General features: G+C 42.1%; 1 protein-coding gene across 1 annotated transcript in view; it reads left to right on the top strand.

Annotated features, from left to right (window-relative positions):
- Positions 1-4509: 4509 nt before the first annotated feature.
- ccdc120a (coiled-coil domain containing 120a) overlaps positions 4510-19622 on the top strand; it is a 27731-nt gene continuing 12618 nt past the window's right edge. The window contains exon 1 of the mRNA XM_053625693.1: positions 4510-4775. The gene's annotated coding sequence lies outside the window, so the exon portion shown is untranslated. The remainder of the gene's footprint in view (positions 4776-19622) is intronic.

The raw sequence follows: 19622 nt of genomic DNA, 5'->3' as shown, positions 1-19622 counted from the left end.
TAGGGGCAGTTTAGCACAGCCAATCTACTGTACTTACTGCAGTGTTTTTTGGGAGGTGGGAGGAAACTGGAGAGAACACCACACAGACACAGGGAGAACATTGACAGTAACCCGAACTCAGAATCACAACAGGGTGCCAACCATGTCACACATTCATGTAATGTTGTTGTTTTTTTTTTTTTTTTTGTCAGAGAAAATAAATTTCTGACCTATGAGTAGTATTTTGTTAATTATGGCCATGAGAAGTCCCAACTCCACTGCTGATTGTGAGGAAAGTTGTACTTCTACAATAGCAGGAAAACAAAACCGTGACATAATTTGCAATTATAAGACGGTCCATGTATGATTAAAAAAACAAGTGCCAGTAGTGCATGGTTATTCAGATGTACAGTTATTGAAAACAACAGGTTTTTCTACTCATTATGAAGTCTTCGCGAGCTTCATGTCTCAGCTGTTGTGTCCCACACATTAACATTTATTTCTAAGGATCATTAATGAATTCTTATAACGCTGCTAACAGGTCATTAAACAAGCATGTCGTCTCCCTGCAAGACCAGATGGCAATGTTGTATTAAATATTCAGTACAATAAGCGAAGGGCACTATGTGTCCATCACTACATTGGGTCCACATATGTGAGTCCTCCCGTTCTCCTCCGTGCGAGTCTGAACACGCTGTGGATTAGTGTCGAGTGAGCGAGAGAGTGAGAGAGAGAGAGAGAGTGGGGGTCTAAACGTTTTCACCAAACGGATTAGAGGAAAAAAAAATTCCCGGCCAACTGGCAGCAAATGAAAGGTGCGGCGTTTAAACATGACCGAATCAGCTGTTTGCCAGAGCTCTCCAACCTGCTATGTTCAAGAGATTTGTACATTCTCTTTTTCTAGTGTTGGCTCTCAAGGGGTTATTATCTTATGCCCCAAAAATGTCATGTGCTGTAAAAATAAATAAATAAATAAATAATGGACACGTTGTAATGTGAATCTGCTTCGATTCGGGAAACAGACAGTGAGAACACGGTGTCTTTCTAACACGTTGTGTAACATAATAGAAGTAATGAAAGTCTATTATACATAATTGTAGTTTGAGGTATTAAATTTATAATACATTGTTTTTGCGCCCGGAGTACAGATATGTCCTGGAAACTGAGCTTCTTTCATGTCCTGCCAGTGCTCAGGAACATTCCCTAACGGTGAACATTTCACTTAGCTTGCAGCTTTTTGATGAAAGGATGAAAGTAGCTAGCGTGTAACGCTCACATGTGGACTTAATATAAAAATGCTGCATGAAGACCGAAGGCTGGTGTGGTGCCTCTGGTAGCAGACTACTGAAAGAGAAAAAAAATATGTCAATCTACCCTCGTTTTGTAGGTTCGGGGGTCAAATATTTTGGTTAGGGGGGGTAGGGTCACTCCTTCTGACTAGCATTTGTGGCCTTGGCTAATGTTAACCACCTGTGAGAAAGCGGAGGGAGTGTTTTACGTTACTATTTGTTAAACAGATGGGAAATAACCCAAACGTCTCCATTTGGTTCTCCCAATCACCTCGTTTCACCCTTTTCTAACCCGTCACTCAACGTTTGCCTGACTTTACGCTACAGTATGTCAGGGTTTCTCAAACTTTTTTTGCAGGGTAGACATACACTTATTATTTTGTCTTCTGGGAAACATGTAAATATCTTTTACGTCGCTTCCGAAGGGCAGTACTAAATGATGATAGGAACTAACTTGTTTCTCGGACATTGAACATATCACGAACATAACATTAAATGTATCTACAAACTGATCAAAAGTACAGGATGCTGTTCTTTAATAAATAAATAAATAAAAATCGTCAGCGTTTGTAAGTTGCTGTGGTAAAAGAGGAATAAAACACAAACGTGCTGCAGAGTAACACATTCTGGGGACATATTTTCCTATCACAGGACTCCCTATAAGGGTTTATTCCTTTCTTAGACGCACTAGTTGGAAATTGCAGTTGGATCCAAGTTGATTATCTTTAGATGTTGAGCTTTTGCGCTTTAAACCAATTCAAATCAACAGGTTTGTGGCAAAAAAATAACGTTGGCTTATTATTATTATTATTATTATTATTATTATTATTATTATTATTATTGCCTCAGAGTGTATAATAACTAAATAATATCTATAGCAACGATAACAAATTTGAAAGTCCTTTCAACTACCATAATGTCATACCCAAAAAAATCATGGAGTGCACAATACAGAGACACCACTTTTAGAACTCATTGTAAGGAAAGACGTAATTTGGCTCGTTGTGTCTGAATTGCTGCACACTTCCTGTCACATGACTCCACACCGGGACAGTGAGAACCCAGCAATGATGACAAAATAATACTCCAACACACAACACAGTTTCTTAAAATATAAATCTGTATGATCATGTGTGCTTGTGGATGCAAGCTCACGGCAGGATATATGCTGATATTAATTGTTCTGTTATTCCAGCCATTATTATGAAATTCTGTCTTTGTTTTTTTTTTTTTTTTCTTCTTCTTCTGCTTTTGCATTCACATACAGTGTTCTTCCTTGAATTGTATTACTAATCTCAAGGTAAATGAAGGAGGATTTTTCCCAAGCATTTTCTTACATTTATTGTGACTCATAATCTATCATTTTTTTTTCTATTTTTCAGGAACTCCCTCACATACCGAGACACACAGAAAGCATATTTTAATGGCATATTTAAAAAAAAAAAAGTGGTGCACTTCAGTTGATATATAAGTATAACTGAAGCACAGCAGAAGCAGGGGTAGGAGGCATGGTGTGGGAGGTGGCAAAATTGATAGCTGATTGTGTGTTGTGATTGATGGGTGAATGACGGAGTCCATACACAGCAGGGAACACTCCTCTTTCTCTCGGTTTCTAACTCTCTATCTCCGATTTGGTCTGTCCTGTTTCTTCTCATAAAGAATGTGTGAACAGTCTCGTGAGGCCGTGGAGAATTCCAGGAAGGGCAGGAGATGCAACCTGTTTGGCTCCCCAGCTGAACTTCCCTCCATTCATGTTCACACGCTTGCACTTCTTGTCTCTGATGCAAATCCCAGATGATAAAACGCATTAACAACTCGCTCATAGACTAACAGCACAGCAGTGACGCAACGTGCATCTTACAATATTAACCAATTCATCATATGTCAGTGCTGTGGTTTAGGGTAATGATAAATATATTGTGTAAAACTGCTGGGGGAGAAAGAAACGTGACTCGATAATTGATTAAAGGCAACAAAGTTTAGTCGTTATTTAACCTTCCATATCAATCAAAACCGTATAATACATTAATCGTGATTGATATATATATCAATCACGATTAATGTATTATACGGTTTTGATTTTTCAATATACTGACAGTCACAGGCTATGAATGCTTCAGAACAAGATGTCCCACTGCAAACTGATTGTGGATTAAAGTTGAATGAGATGAACACATGCCCAAACCTTTTCTGGGCTTCAGAAACGTGCTAACCTTTTGACTGAGCCTTTTCTTTTACATTATGCTTAAAGTGTTGTGTGTGTGTGTGTGTGTGTGTGTGTGTGTGTCTATATATAGTCAGAACGTACAGGAAGATGGTTCTGCAGTGCAATTTAAATGGCAGTATTTAACATGATAATAGATGTGTCCTGTTAGGAGCTGTGCTTGTGCTCATTGGTTTGCAAATCAACCTACAGTACAGTGCTTGATCCCTTGGGGGTAATTCAGGGCAGGAGAAACACCTTCTCGGTTTCCATTAGCACTGTCAATCCTAGCCAGGACATTAGGTAACATGAAATGGATAATAAGTAAGTAAGTAAGTAAGTAAGTAAATAAATAAACAAACACTTGTAACCCACAATGGTCCATATCTGGCTCTTATGTGACTCCTTTGCAGTTTGGGGTGGTGCCTATGATTGTGCACTTCTTTGCCATATTGTTTTGTGCGGTTTTGGTGGAAACAGATGTTAACATCTCAACTTTAAAATGACACTTTATTCAATTCGCAGAAATGGGGGGAAATGCACGAGCGCGCGCGCGCTCCCAATGTTACCTTTACCTTAAGAGAAGCTTCTGGAAACTATTTACATGATAAATCCATTTCAACGTCCAAAACGGAAAACTACCAGCCTAAACAACGTATATTTTTTAAAAACGTACAGCGCGAACACTTTGTAAGAAAATAAGGTACATAAAAACATTTAAAAAAAAAAAAAAAAACCTTCCCAAAACAGTCGCGACCAACTCGATCTGGGGGAGTTTCAAAATGGGGGAGCCTGTTTCAAAATGAAAGCTACGTGACCTTAAATGGCGTTTTAAAATCACGATAATAAAGCTGTCTAATAAAAAAAAAGGCTGCTTACGAAACGACGCAAAAGCTAGTTTATCCGTGTGAAAATAGTATTTTTAAAGCGTAGTTCCGCGGAATTGTGCTCCCCCTCTGCGCTTCTCAGTTGGTCTCGCCCGCTGGATTCCCTCGACCTGCGCGCAGAAGTGAAGCGAAATGTCTCAGTGCTGTTTCTCCGCACGAGCGCTCCACACACTACAATAACAATGTTTTTATCTGAAAAACTTTACTGTTTGGCTTTAACATAAAGGTTGCTTGTCGTTACTGCACCAAGGACTTGTTTCTTAATGTGTTTTTTTTTTTCCCCATGCATGGCCGGATCTGAGGGATTTACAGGGAATTGATGCCTGTTGAAGCGCAGCTTTTTCTGAACTCTTTAACCCCAGGATCATGACAGAAAGACTTTGAGTCTGGATGTTGTGCTGAGGTGAGAGGAGAGAGGTAAGAGTGAATTTGATCAAATGCATTGACCAAATAAACTGCCCTGTGGTCTGGGAGGGGAAAAGAGTGATGCACGTGCCTGGTGCTTTATTATAGTGAGGGTTAATGAACAGAATAATGATCTGGAGTTGAGATGAGATGCATTTTTAAATGTACAGAGGATTAAGATGAGACTTGACTTGCTTTTCACAAATGTGCATCCTCTAGGACAGGGGTTCCCAAACTTTTCCAGGGCAAGGCCCCCCCAAATGGCATTAACATTTGACCGAGGACCCCCCCCCCCCCCCGTTTGCAAGATGTCTTTAAAACACATTAAAAATACAGACTTCTGAATATATCCCCCTTTTTTATTATTAATAATTACATCTTTACATTACATTATGTTAGGAATTGATTGTGTGTGTGTGTGTGTGTGGTTGGGGGCCGCGGCCCCCAGTTTGAAAACCACTGCTCTAGGCTACATATTGGGCCACAGGGTCGAGGTCCTACCAGACCCACTCACTGGTCAGGAGTTCCACTTCATTTCACAGTGCACAATTACTCAGAAACTTCTATCAGCCACTAATGTATAAGTGTTGGCACGGTTGATTTGAAAATGTCATCGTTTCTGTCACTGTAACGCTTCTGCAGGAACGGTTTGCTTCTTTAAGCCATTGCTTTTGTGTTTAAATCTACACAGGAAGTTCTCCCATCAACCAACACGACTTTTTCCCTTCTTATCACCGAAGTGATATGAAGAGCCGTCGGTACAGCTAGACTCTGACCTTGATCTGGATTCACAGATCCTAATGTACAGTACAGCACATTTATGACGCTGAGATCTGTTTGTTTTAGCCACAAAGCTGCCGATACATCTGCACAAAGTCGTCCTCCTCCTCCTTTAGGATGACGGTCCGATCTGTTTCCGGCCCTGAGGGGCCGGAGACCCTGACGGGGGTGTCGTTGAGTAATTTATCAGGTGTTTTGGTCGAGGCTACGTTATGGAGGAAGGCTCGTCTGACGCAAGGAGGCTAGACGTTATGGCAACGTTTCATCAAATCATTTACATTTCTGAATTTGCTGGATTAGTCGAGCATCTGATCTTAAAGTCCCTATAAATAAATAATAATTAAAAAAACGTTTGAAAGATATATATACATTCAAAATTTACAGTCTCTCTCTCTCTCTCTCTCTCTCTCTCTCTCTGTACCACCGATACGGATCAACAATTTTGATGACATCATTCTGCACTTCAGCGACTCATCAGATTTTTTTGTCCAATCAAATGCTCTTTAGAATCTGAAGTGTCCCGCCCACAAAATTATAAAAATCCATCATACTAACTGTCAAGTACGGCTTAGCTTAGCCCGGGCTGTGAGTTAAGCTAAACACTATCGGGTGTTTATAAAGGGGGATGAGCCACTCGATATGTCCCGCCCGGTCTCCCTGTTTCAGTAAAATTACGTCAACAACGCTGTGCGTTTCAAAGCACTTGATGGGGACTTTAACCCATTAAAGCCGGTATTACACTGTGTGTGTGTGTGTGTGTGTGTGTGTTTAAAAGATTATCACACTGTACAAGATGATTCCAAGAAAATCTTGGCCGAATTCTCTAACGAGCCCTGCGATACCATGTCAGGTCATATGATGCAGATTCCTCTAACAGTAGACCCGCCTTTAAAGTCATTTACCACGTTCTGCTTACATCATCGACCAGCGTGATCTGGACTCATGCACAAAACAGGTTTGCATAAACTTCTTCAAAGTCAGCTTGAAGTAATAAGGATATTGTCTCGTTTATGTTTCACCATCAGCACTACTGTAGCTATCCTGTGAGTTTTGCATCATCCTATTCTGTCCTCCTATTGGTGGGAGATTTGAATAAATAAAAAAAAAATCCCGACATTCCCAGAACTTTGTCGTCAGCCGTCTTTGTCTTTGTGCGTTCTGAGACTACAGATCTCAACCCTCGACCAAAGCATTCTTTTCCAACGTGCGGTTTTTTTTTTTGTGTCTGCGGCGGTAAAGCTTTTACAGTTTAAACCGGGCTTTAAGCAGCACGAATGTGCCTGTACTAGTATCCATCGATGAGGATGTAGCAAGAGGTTTGGAGACATAGCTCCAACACGTTTCCACCCTGACTCATTTGAGCGGATCGTGTCGCTTGCTCTTAGTATTAGGAGCGCTGGTTTTCACACAAAGCACGGCTTGGTTTGCTTACTCAGCAAGAACACGCTGAATCATTCTTTAGCGTTCCCAAACATGAGCGTCTGGTTTCGAGATCGTCATCTGCATGTGGTTATCTAACACCTGATAAACTTCTCCTTGGCTATACGAAGAAGAAATTCAATTCCATTTTATTTGTAAAGCACTTTTAACAGTAGACGTTGTCACAGAGCAGATTTACAGATGTAGATTCATGTTTAGATCGCTATTGAACAAGCCAGAGAGGAGGGAAAAACCCCCTTTAATGACAAGAGGAAGAAACCTTAAGCGGAGCCAGGCGCAAAAGGGAACTCGTCCTCTTCCTGGTGACACCAGATAGTGTGAATATATATATATATATATATATATAATATATATATAGGCCTATTTTGTTTTGATGTTATTCTTTATGGCGTTGTATTTTAGCTGTAGGATTTTGTTCTTCGTGCTGTGCAAAAAAGAGCTGACCTTTCATTACAAGGACTTGCATTTAACTCGGTTTATAGCGTTCGGGGGGAAAAAAACAACACTGAATCGCAGTTAAGGAAAATTATGACTCTTTGTTTAGGCTTCCTGGGGCATTTACTCGGACAGTCCGGTCTTTCAGGAGTGCAGTGTTGCCTAGTAGGAAGGAGATTACTGAAGTGTTTGGAGGGCTACCTAGAAACCTGCCTCTTTTTTTTTTTTTTTTTTTTTTTTGTTTAATCGTGGCACGTAGCCAAGTGCAGCTCAAACACACTTTTGTGAAAAGGAACGTAATGCGGCTTTATCTTGTTACCGGGTTAACGAATGCATTATCAGCACTGTGTCTGTGCACGTGTCTCTTTTTATTTCCAACCGGTTTGAAACGTCCTCCGTTGGCGTCTTTGACGGAGACGGGATGGAACTGTTTCGGATTTATTTTATTTTTCTAAACGGCAGCATCGTAACCCAAGATTGTCGCCATTTCCTGGTGCTCCTGGACCACCTTCAATCTAACGCAAGCGGTGTATATATAGTATGAAATATATCATACATACTAAAGCCAAATGGACATTGACCTCATTCTCGTCATAATCAGCTGCGGTGTTGCAAACATAGCTAACATTCCTGATGGGCTGGTATTAAGCAAGTATGCGTTCTCCTAAGACGGCTAAATGGCTTAATGGAGTTCCATATGAGCAGTGTAACAGCTGGCCCATCACTTCTATAAGAGCGTTCGGAGATACAGCGCGATCTCGTGACTTTACGTCCTTACTGGCTCTGCTAAGATGCTAAGCGACGGTTTGGTAATCAGCTATCAGTTTGTCGCAGTTTATACCCTATTGATTTGTTTGCTGTGCAGACCGATCGATAGGATGTTGTGCAGTCAGAGTTGATGCTTGATGCGTGTCCTTTGTGCCGCGGTCGTACATGACCATCGCAAATAAACGGGGCGTTCTTAACCGAAGGGGAAATTTCCGAAGGGGAAATTGACACAATCAACTGAAACCTGTTGCTCTTTGGACACACTGTAACATATCAGAACTGTATGATGCTTTCATTTACTAGAGAAGTCAGTCCGTACAGGAGTTTTTTTTTTTTGGGGATCGTTGCGGCCAAATATACTTGATTTTTCATCACAATTTATGAGTTGTTTTTTTTTTTTGTGCTTTTTATTGTGGAAAACTACTTGAATTGGCGGAATTGTTGGTAAACGAGGCCTTTTAGCTGTCCTCGTGTTCGACGCGCGCGAATCGAAGAAGGCTTTGGCCGAATGCGCGTCGTGATGACGTCAAATGACGCGCCCGGATCTATTTCCATTTCGAGGAGTTCCTCCGAATACGTCGCGGCGTTCGCTCGATCTCGCGTTAATTTCCGCGATCGCAAAATCTCTACGGTAGGTACGAGATGAAACACTCGGGAGCTTGCTGTTCGAGGAAAATGATCAACATTGGGGTTGTGTGATGAGGTTGAATGTTACCGTTCCCACGCAAAATTATACATCTTACCTCTGACTGTTACAAAACACCGACACTGGAGACTCCTTCAAAAATGCTAAATAAGCACCTTTTCCCAGAAGGACCCATTTCAACATTTCCAAACGTTTTTTGTTTTTGTTTTTTTTTCCGTCACGCATCAGCCATACTCACTTTCTGTCCGATCAAAAGCGATAATTCATTAGTTCTGCGGTCAAATAATACGTCTTTAATTATGTTAAAGTGTTCTACAATTGCCCGTGCATGACAGGACATATGAAGGACAGGTTCATGTAGGTGTTTGCATAGTCATTTGTCATCGTGTCGCTATCTGGTTGTCAGGTTTGCTTCCTGTTCTAACGGTGATGTCATTTACTGCACCGGTGCAACAACCGGTTCTCCAGTCGTAGTTTTGGAAGCCGACGTTCTCTCACGAACACTTTATTTGACTCATCGGCTAATCATCAACTCGGAGACCAAACTGTTTAAGTACGGAGATAATTACGGTGAAAGTAAACACATCTTGAAATGCTTTCTCTCTTATGACGTTAGCCCGGGTGGTGGATTTCACCCTCGACACATCAGTGACTAATAAACTGAATCAAGTGTGTTCGATCAGGGAAAATGTGCGAGGACTAATTATCACAGGGCATTAGTAATGGGTGTTTGTTTATGTATTTATTTATTTATTTATTTATTAAATAATCCAAGCTCTCAGGCAAGAAGTTCTGGTTTTAAGACTAACCCTGGATTAACACTACATGATGTTAAAATTATACCTCATCTGTAGAGAATTTTCTAGTCTTTGTCACAAGGTTATGTATAGAATAAAACGCGGAGGGGGGGGGAGGAGGAATAGGTATCACCCATTATCATCCTGTTATCATGTGCCTAAGAAGCAAACTGTTAATGGTTCATCTCAAGGTTTCTTCCTCATATCATCTCAGTGTGTGTGTGTGTGTGTGTTTTGTTTTGTTTTTTTCCTCCTCACCATGTCTATTGCCTCTGACTGGCTTATGAGGGATCTACATCTAGTTCTATATTTAAAGAAGCTGTTTGTGACCATTTCTAAAGTGTAATCGAATTGAAGATGTGCTTGGAGATCCACAAGCTTGTCTTACTCTCATTGTTTTGGCGTTTTATTCCATTTTCTACCAGTTTGGAAATTTGCCAGTTCTCATCCAGCAGCCATCTCTACCCATCACACCAGAGCTACCGACCGTGGAGGGTGAAGGCTAACACGTGCTTCCTCTGAGACACGTGAAGCCACTGCGTTGTTTCGACTCTATGCGTATGCTACGTCACTGGCAAGCGTAACACGCTCGGAGGAGAGCGCTATCCACCATGTTATGCATACGTGAGCTTCCAGACATCTCCCGATTGGTCAGTGTTGCTGTGATTGACAGGAGAGAGAGAGAGAGAGAGAGCGTGCCTCGCTTACATCCCAATGCCAGTTCTGCTCTCTAGATTCCTGGCCGTGGACGGCTGTGTCGTCTGGATTCATCATCTGAACTCGCAATCTCCTGATGATCGTGAAAGGCTTTTCTCCCATCGAGGTCCCTTGTCTATCCCTCTTAGCTTTGCCGTTATTTATCGGCTGTATCCGCCATCCGCTTTCACCATGGACTACGTCACACAGCTAGACTCTTTCAACAAAGCTTTGTGCTTTGAAAGGACAAACGGGTGATCGATTCAATCCAAGAACCCCGGCCACGTAGAAGCGTTAAAATTTGATTCCAACTTTAAAGATGCTTCAAGTACACAAAGCCAACTACAGCATTTCCACATATTTCAACAGGACAACGTCGCCTGGGTGTTCTGTTTGGTCAGGTACCAGGTGTATCTGCTGCATGAGCTCAAAAAGCAGCTGATGTAAGTTCAGCTCAGGACAGGATCAACCCTGCAGGTGTAATTCTGTGATTTTTCTCCCTCACCTTTGCGTAAACTCTAGAAATATCACTGCTATGAGAAGATACCAGGCGGTTTATTCTGAAGCGATACGGTTGTTTGAAGGAATTAGGTGGATCTAGTGGAACAGTGATCAGAGTCGGGACATAAAACACTGCTTGCTTGGTCTCCGTGCTTCACACACACACACACACACACACACACATACAATCCTTCCCTCTGGCTTTAAATATTCAAATTGGGTTCAGATTTGCATCTGTATGATTCCAGCTGCTCAGTACTGGGTGTTTTGTTTTTTCTTTTAAATGAACCCATTCTTTCTGTTCTAATCCTGCTGGGCATCTCTTTACACGTTGAGTTCCCTCACACACATCTTAACTTACTCATGCACCCTCACTCTCTCTCCATTCTCATAGTCCCGCTTTTTAATTCTTCCCTCTTTCAGTTTGTCAATCCTTAATTCTGTACCCTAGCTCCCCATGTCGCGCCCACGCCCATCCCATCCCATCCCGACTTTCTCTTTCTTCCGACGTTTCCATGTGACTAGTTGCTGTAGTTGCACTTTCTCTTTTTACAGGCTTTACCCTGACGAACCTGCCCGGATTCATTGCCGTAATGTTCCGAGCACTGCAGAGAGAGATCAAAGAGCGAAAAAAAAAAAAAAAAACCGGTCGTAAAATCCTCGTCGTTCGGCTGTAAAAGAGGCTGCCGTGGTGCTGCGGATCACGCTCTGATTTAAAGCAGCTCCTGTTTTGCTCGGCGAGATCTTTGAAGACAGGATCAATGATCGATTTTCGAAAATCCTCCAGCGGGGACATCGAACAGTCGTCAATGTGACGTCTTCCCATGGACATAGTGTACACGCCAATACCTTTAAACAGGAAGTACGCTTCTTAAACCGTCTAGCCATCTCGACTACGGACTTGCGTCGCTTTGTGTTTTCACGCCCGCGTTCTGTCGTCAACTGTATCATGTTGGTGTATTTGGGGTTTTCTTTAGCTCAGCCCGGACCAGGGGACAAAAGAGGCAAATTGGAGGCAGCATGTGCCTACCAGATGTGCACGCACTGATGTTTATCCCTCATACGGGCGATACATCCTAACCATCACCTGTCTTTGGACGAGCCCCAAGGATTTGAGCTGCATAAGCAGATTGAACGATAAAGAGAACAAAGCTAGGCCAATCTGCAGCCTGTACGCTTAACAAGGGAGGCTTGATTTTGGTGTAGAGGTGGAATCGGGGTTATATTTATTACCAGTAAACTTAGATCTGTTCATCATGATCTCATAAATCAGAGGGTCTCTTTTAAAGTGTTAAAACAAACACACACAAAAAAAACATTCCATCGACTCTTTTTTTTTTTTTTTTTTTTTTTTTTTTTTTTTAATTGCGATTTTTAAAAAAAAAAAATGAATATGAGCCACATTAGTCAACCATTATATTTATTTACTGGAGCATTTTATTCCTGAACTTTCCATTAACAGAGCTCAATCCATTGTTTCGTTGTGTTGTTAGTAGGCTTTAGACTAAACACAATCGATTTAAGTGTCAATTAGGCTTATAGCTGTAAAAAAAAAAAAAAAAAAAAAAGCCAGACATAATATTAAAAAAAAAAAAATACGACTTCAATAAAAGTTGATCGTGATTTCCAGCACTGTATCTTTTTAATATCTCGATAATAAAAAAAATCCCAGCCCTTGTAGGTGTTTGTCATGGATCTCATGGGGGTCCTCACTTCCTGAACTGATGCTAGATCAGCACGCAGTGTTGCCTCCCGCGGTTCTCACAAGTGCAACGAGGTTTCCATGGTTGGTGTCCCACATGCTTTTGCTTCTAAACAGAGAGCCTAACTGGGGGGGAAAAAAAACAACCACCCCAAAACAACCCCAGATGTGTCAGTGTCACACATTCCAGCAATAAGAAGGAGGAACATGTTTATCTCAGAGACTACAGAGATGTAACGTTTATTTAGGAAGGTTTATAAAAGGAGAGCTGAAACAGTAGAAAGCAATAAGGCTGATAAAATTTTGTGTTTATTACCTGTGGAGGTAGCTGACCTTGATGAATGGCATTCCTGAATGCTTTGTGTCGTCTCTGGAGACCATGCAGCTGAGAGACCAGTTTCGGAAGAACAGCTCACTCACGAATATGTACGTTTCTTAGGATTATCCATGCACCAGGCTGTCGTGTGTGTGTGTGTGTGGTGCTGTTTTGTTCTTTTCAGTTAAGCTATTAATAGCCTATAGTTGGACGTCTTCACTGTTACGGTGAGGATTTGGCAGTGGTATCGTAACCCGACATGCTTGTTCCTGTTCAGCTGGTCAGCATTGCGCCAGCGCTGCCTGTGTAAGACTCGGTTTTGTCCAAATGCAGTGGCCATACTTCCTGTCCCACCTTTGTTTGATACACAGCACTAGAGACCTCATGTCCACTCTAAATCTGCTTATTTTACCATCGAGTCTTACTTCCATATCCCCGTAAAGCATTATTTTTTTATTTCGGGCTTGATGGCGTGATGATGCAGCGTTAGTCTACTGTTACCACCTTTATTATTCTCCTATAATAGCACATCCTGAAGTTTTTTATTTTTATTTTTTTATTCTTCTTATATTGCAGCAATTTGCCACGATTTACATTTTTAAAACATATCTATTAAAGAACACTTTTGTTCTGCTCATAAGTACAGTTAATGTTGTGGAACAAGTTACATCATTTATATCATTTAGCTTTTATAGTAGCGCTAAGCTCTTCATTAGCCTCTCTGCTGTCATTCGCTGTGTAGCTAGCCTACAAGCTAGGTAGCGACGTCCTCCTAACAAACCGTAAGCGTTTAGCGTCTATAATGGCTTATTTAGCGTGACTTATAACAACGATATAGCAAAAAGGCTAACACTGTTGTTAGCTAGCTCTTTTAGCTTTTAGTCTAGCCATCTTCTAGCGTATCTGGTTAGCACAGTTAGCATGAAAGAGAAGCAGGATGTGTTTACAATGTCAGAAAGGCTAATTGTACTAGCTGGTTAGCTAAAACTGCTAACAGGTCTGTTATCGGTTAGCTTACTTTTACGGATTGTAAAGTTACTAGGACGGTAGTTTTCCTTTGCCTAGCTGTGTGAAAATATGTTATATATTAAGTAAGCTCTTATTTTATGTGGGTTATATTATATTGGTCTATATTTACATCAAATTCATAACTTGCTCACGATACCGCTGACTAGGCCAAGGGAACACTATGCTAGTACTGTGCTAGCGTTGCTTCTTGCTTCTCCATACACCATTTTGGATGAATACTGTATTGACTTTATTGACTTCATGTATCCTATGTTGGAGAGTCTTTTTCTTCTGTCAGCCATATTAGAAATCTCCAAATGATTACAGCTAGTTTGTGAGTTAATTGTGAGATGATGTTTTGGGAAAAGGAGGCAGTGTGAGATAGAGCTAATCTCACAGCCGGAAAAAATAAACAAGAGCTTGAAACACCAGTGGCCTCTAAAGAATGAGAATATTGTGTAACAGGTTTCCCCCCCCCCCCCCCCCCCCACACTCTCTATGGTGCTGTTGATGTTTAGTGGTTTTATTAAAGCTCTTGAAGCAGATTTAGTTAAGGAAAAAAAAAAAAAAAAAAAAAGCGTTATGAAGATCTTAGAGCAACATAGCAGCGTTTCTGAAGCATTTCAAAAATCGTATGAGTGAATGTGGACGGATGGTTAACGGGTGGACCGGAGCGCATGCATGTGCTCTAGCCATCTGCTGTCTGCAGCCTCTCGGCCTGGCCTCCCTGCTGGAGCCGCTGTTCCTGCCAGTCAGAGGAAATGTGGCTTCCACCTGGCTTACTGAGGGGGGAGGGGGCAGATTTTTGGGGTGAAAGAACAAAGGAGAGAACGATGGGAATGAAGAGTAAAGCGCATGAAGGTGCTCTCTGTGAGGGATACCCATCAAACCCCTATCCCATCTTCATTCCCTTAGTGTGGCTTTGTGTTCGGGTCAATCCGTGTCATATTTGACCCGTTCGAAACCCCCATTTGGCCTCGTTTGATACTCTGCAGTCGTAGCCAGACTGTATGTCGCTGGTTGTTTGACTTGTGCTTCAGTCAATCAGTGAGAACGTGGCTGTCAGACTTGATTGTGTCAGAAGCTTAGGAGCCCTTGAAAAGAAACGTTTGTGTTGCAGCGACACGGCACCACCTGACTGACGTCTATAAGCCAGGACCTGACCCTTCACCCTCACAGGGTTATGAAGGTGTAGTGCTTTCTTTTCATTGTGTTTCCCCCCCCCACACACACACACACAAAATGAAAAGTCAGTCCTAGCCTCCAGGGAATGCCTGAAAGGACTGAAAGTGTAAAGGGAGATTTCAATAAGACCTGCCATTAAAGGATTACTTCACCCCAGAAATGCTCAAGTGACTAATCATGAGTGGAAGCGAACACTGTTCCCGATTGCAAGCGTTATGTTATGTTCATCTCTAAACACGGCACGTGCTCCTCTGTCCATCGGTGCAACACTAGTCAATCTCGGGCATGTTACCTTGTGTGTATATAAAACAAAATAACGGTCTCCTCCAAGCATTTTTAGCCGTGTTTCTTGAGAGACAGTTTGAAAAGATATGTTGTTTTTTTTTTTTTTTTTTAGAGGATCGCTAGCTGTGATGTGGTACGGAAGTTTCCTACTAGGAAGTGGGTGGGAAGTAGAAACATCTATATTGGGAGGAGGTTTTAGGGAAGAGCAGTACTCCTACCTGTAATTAGATTTCTCCCGTCTGCTCTACTTGTTCAGCTTCATGACGCCACATCAAATGACAGCACCTCTGCGCTGTTTACAGAGGTCCGTCCATGACCTAAGCCTCTGAAAGTGAAAACGGAGGATGAAAATGACATGTAATCACGAGTAATTATATGGAACTTACTCTAGTATAATAGCTAGTGTAGAAACGAACATCCAGCGTCTGCGTCGGCCTTCGCTCTAACTACAACGTTTTTGAGAATCCACTCACAGTCTTTTTAAAGTGCTACACGAGGGACCTTTTTCGGTTAAGAGTCCTGAGCGCAGATGATGGCGTTTTCCTTTATTATCCAGCATTATTTGGAAAGCAGGTCCTCAGTTTTCAGAGATCTAATAAATATGAGATTTTGACGCTCAGTGTTTGGTCAGGGGGAAAAAAAGGAAGACACTTTCTGATTAGAATGGAGAGGTGCCAAAGAACTGCAGGATATACCGGCACTCTGTCTTTCTCTCTGTCTCTCACACACACACACACACACACACACACACACACACACACACACACACATTTGACAACCGTTGACCTTCATGCTGAAGAGCGTACACGTTGTGGCACCATAACGGTATGTGGTTATCACCTCCAGCCCTTGTCGTCCTCTTGAAGTAGCCTGGCTTTGTTTCAGCTTATCTCCCAAAGACATGTCACCTATGAACTAGAGGCAGGCCTTTGATTAACAAGCTAACCAACACAAAAACTACAAAAACCATGCCTCGTAAATCTCTTGATTTAGAGACTGCGAGTATTTTTTAAATGATTGATTATTTATAGCTGCCACTTTTGGGCCCTTGAGCGAGGCCCTTATCCCTCTCTGTGCTCCAGGGGACACCGTATCATGGCTGCCCCTGCGATCTGACCCTGACATAACAATTTAAGTCAAATTTTGTAATTTAAAATCATTTTTTTTGTTATATTTAAGTCTATTTGGCTTAAAGAAATTGATTGATCAACTTTTAAAAAAAAATTTTTTTTGAGGTAATTAGTTTCCTCAAATTTTTTGAGTTAAATGAACTTCTCCGGTTTTACAGTGTGCTCGAACTGGTGAAATCGCGCTTGCACGAAATTGTCTTTCGCAGTGATGTCTGTCGGTTGACGAGATCTTGGCCCAAATCTGCGGAAAAATCATCGTGGTCATTTTGAAAAATCGCAAGCTCCTTTTGAATAGCGCTTGGTTTTGCGTTTTACGATCGTGGAATCCTGGAGGGACGAGCATGGAGTAAAACACTTGGGGGCGCTGTTCTAGGAAAATAATCAACGACAGGGTGGTGTGATATAGCCTGACACCGAGCGGAGTTAGTTTTGACACCCCATAGTTGATTATTTTCTTCTAACAGCATGTCCCAAAGTATTTTATTCCATCGATGAATCTTGTTACGGCGGGTAACACTGAAGACCGTACGGACACCTGAAAATATTTGCGATGCTCTTCTGTTCAGATGTATGCCGTTTCTGCCCTATCACTAACAGTCATCAATGTTCTCGTGACCTCTTTAGGCCATACACCCATGTTTCGTCGTGGAGCCCCGGGTTCTGCGGTTACACGCAAGACGTGTGCGCAAAGCAGCTGTGTCCACACGTCCTCGTTAGTGCCAGATTAATTACAGGAGGCAGGGAACTTTGCAGTGTGCGTACATGTGAGTGTGGGGGTATCCGACAGCGCCTGTCGGGATCAGAGAGGTCGCAGACAGTCCAGGGAGGAGAAATTTGCTGAGTTCATGCCTCAGGTTGTTTTTTTTTTTTTCTGCATGAAAGAGCGATTCGAGGGCAAAGTCGTCTCCCTCGAGGCGGCAGCAGCAGCAGCAGCAGCCACGGAGGTGTGCGGGGGGGGGGGAGAAAGTTGCAGTTATGTTTCAGTCTGAAACGGAGGTGACAAGTCTGAAAGGACAAGACCTGCTTCACAGGATTGTGCTGAGGTAAGGAGAACGAGGGATGAGGGGGAAATGGTGCGAGAAGGAAAAGACGGAGAGAGAAAGAGAAACGATGAAGGATGGACAGGCCCAACATCTGTTCCGAAACAATAACGCAGGCTCCAACATGACTAACTGGAGGTGCCGGGAATGCTGGCAAGCTTACCGAGGGCCGCAGACCATTTGTCTCGACATTTGCTCCGTCTTGCTCATACGCGCACACACACCCGGAGACATTACACACATAGACTCGCATATGTTCTCTGGCTTTGTCTCTCGTGTGTTTGCGGTTTCAGTGTATACTCTATTGCTTTGTAGTCTTTGTTGTTTTTTTTTTTTTGTCAGTTTTTTTTTTTTTTTGTAGTTCGTGTTTGAAATGGTCTTCGTCTCATTCAGACAGACAACAGCAGGGACTCCGTTCCTTGAAATCCTACACTAAGCAAACGGAGGCGGACACGTATCCTGTGTTTGCTCTACCAACGCGTGTTTATTTTGGTTGAGCTCATCAGGTGGATCACTTTCAGCTGTCTCCCTCTGACCCTGTATCTCTGCGTGAGTCTGAGCGTGTAACCGTGTGTAAAGTGTAGTGTTTCTGCTTCACGGACTCCGTAGTTTTCGTATCGCCCGACGGATTCGCGTAAATTAAGATCAGTGTTGGGTGTAACGCATGACTAAGTAATGTGTTAGTGTAATTAAATTACTTTTCCCCCGGGGAAAAAAAAATAAAGCGAGGGATTACTCTTTATTTTTTAGTCATGTAATTACAGTTGCTTAAGATGTACTTGCATTAAATACATGCTATAAATACTATACATACATACGTACTGTATAGATTTTCAACAGTTCTGTATAAAAGCAAAACGAGTGGCTGTTTTGCTAAATTACTTAATTTTTTTTGACACATGTAGACAAGAACATCATGGTAAAAAGTTTCATTTCTAATGCCCGTGTGGTCAAGGTTGATACGGATTTAGTCCTCCATCCGGCCGTCCGTTTTCCGTACCGCTTATCTTACACAGGGGAGCCTGGAGCCTATCCCAGGGAACTTGGGGCACGGGGCACGAGGCGGGGGACACCGGGGGGATGGGTTGCCATCCCATCCCAGGGCACAATCGCGCACACATGCTATGGACAATTCGGAAATGCCAGTCAGACTACAACGCATGTCTTTGGACTGGGGGAGGAAACCCCCGAAGCACGCGGAGAACATGCAAACTCCCATCCCCATGTGGGGGCGGGAATCGAACACCTGACCCTGGAGGTGCGAGGCAAACTTGCTAACCACTACGCCACTGTGCCCCCGGTAATTAGTCATGAGTAATGCAGTTACTTTTCAGACAGAGTAATTACTCAGTAATGTAAATACAACAATGTAATTAGTAATTAATTACATTTTTGAAGTGACTTACCCAACGCTTATTAAGATTTAAGAGGTGGGGAAGACCTAATTGGGTGTTAACAATGTGGGAACAATGCGGATTAATTTAAGTGCTATTATACAGAGTTTCCAATCATGGAAATTTGATTAAAATCTGATTGTTGAACATCTCCATTTCTATCCTAATGGTGTCATTTAACTAACTGCAGTTGGGTGGGCTGTATTCATTGTTTGTCAGTTTTAATATATTCTGATTATTTTCTGGCAAAGAGACATGATACAGTACAGCCAACTAACTATCAGATATCCTAAATATTCGTTTCGTCTTGGGGCATCTCTCCAATATGGGACGTTATTGAGGCTGATCGGAATGTTGACATCAGCCGTCTCTGTAATTCCTCTAGGACTGCTTCACTTGCAGTCCCTGCAGGTGTGGAGCAACAGCCTTTAGCTGGACCCATTCCATCATCTATAGATGAGCTATAGATATTCGGTGATTAATAATCTAACTAGACCGCAAATTTGCTATTTGAGTTCATTTAGCAGTTGAAGACGGCTTAAAACCATAATTACAATAACTGGCTGTCAAATTTAAGAAACAAGCTCAAAGCTAACAAGCTCTGCTAAGTGCCAAGCTCTAGCTAGCTAGCTAGGTCTGTGCCAGAATGCCTTGGAATCACTTAAGATAAATGTATAGCTAGAAAAATACAATTGCTTTAGTAACTAATTTATTAATTAGTAAGAAAGGTAGACTC

This window comes from Ictalurus furcatus, chromosome 5 (genome assembly GCF_023375685.1).
Source record: "Ictalurus furcatus strain D&B chromosome 5, Billie_1.0, whole genome shotgun sequence".
Taxonomy (NCBI): Eukaryota; Metazoa; Chordata; class Actinopteri; order Siluriformes; family Ictaluridae; genus Ictalurus; species Ictalurus furcatus.
This window is presented reverse-complemented; position numbering and strand designations above follow the sequence as displayed.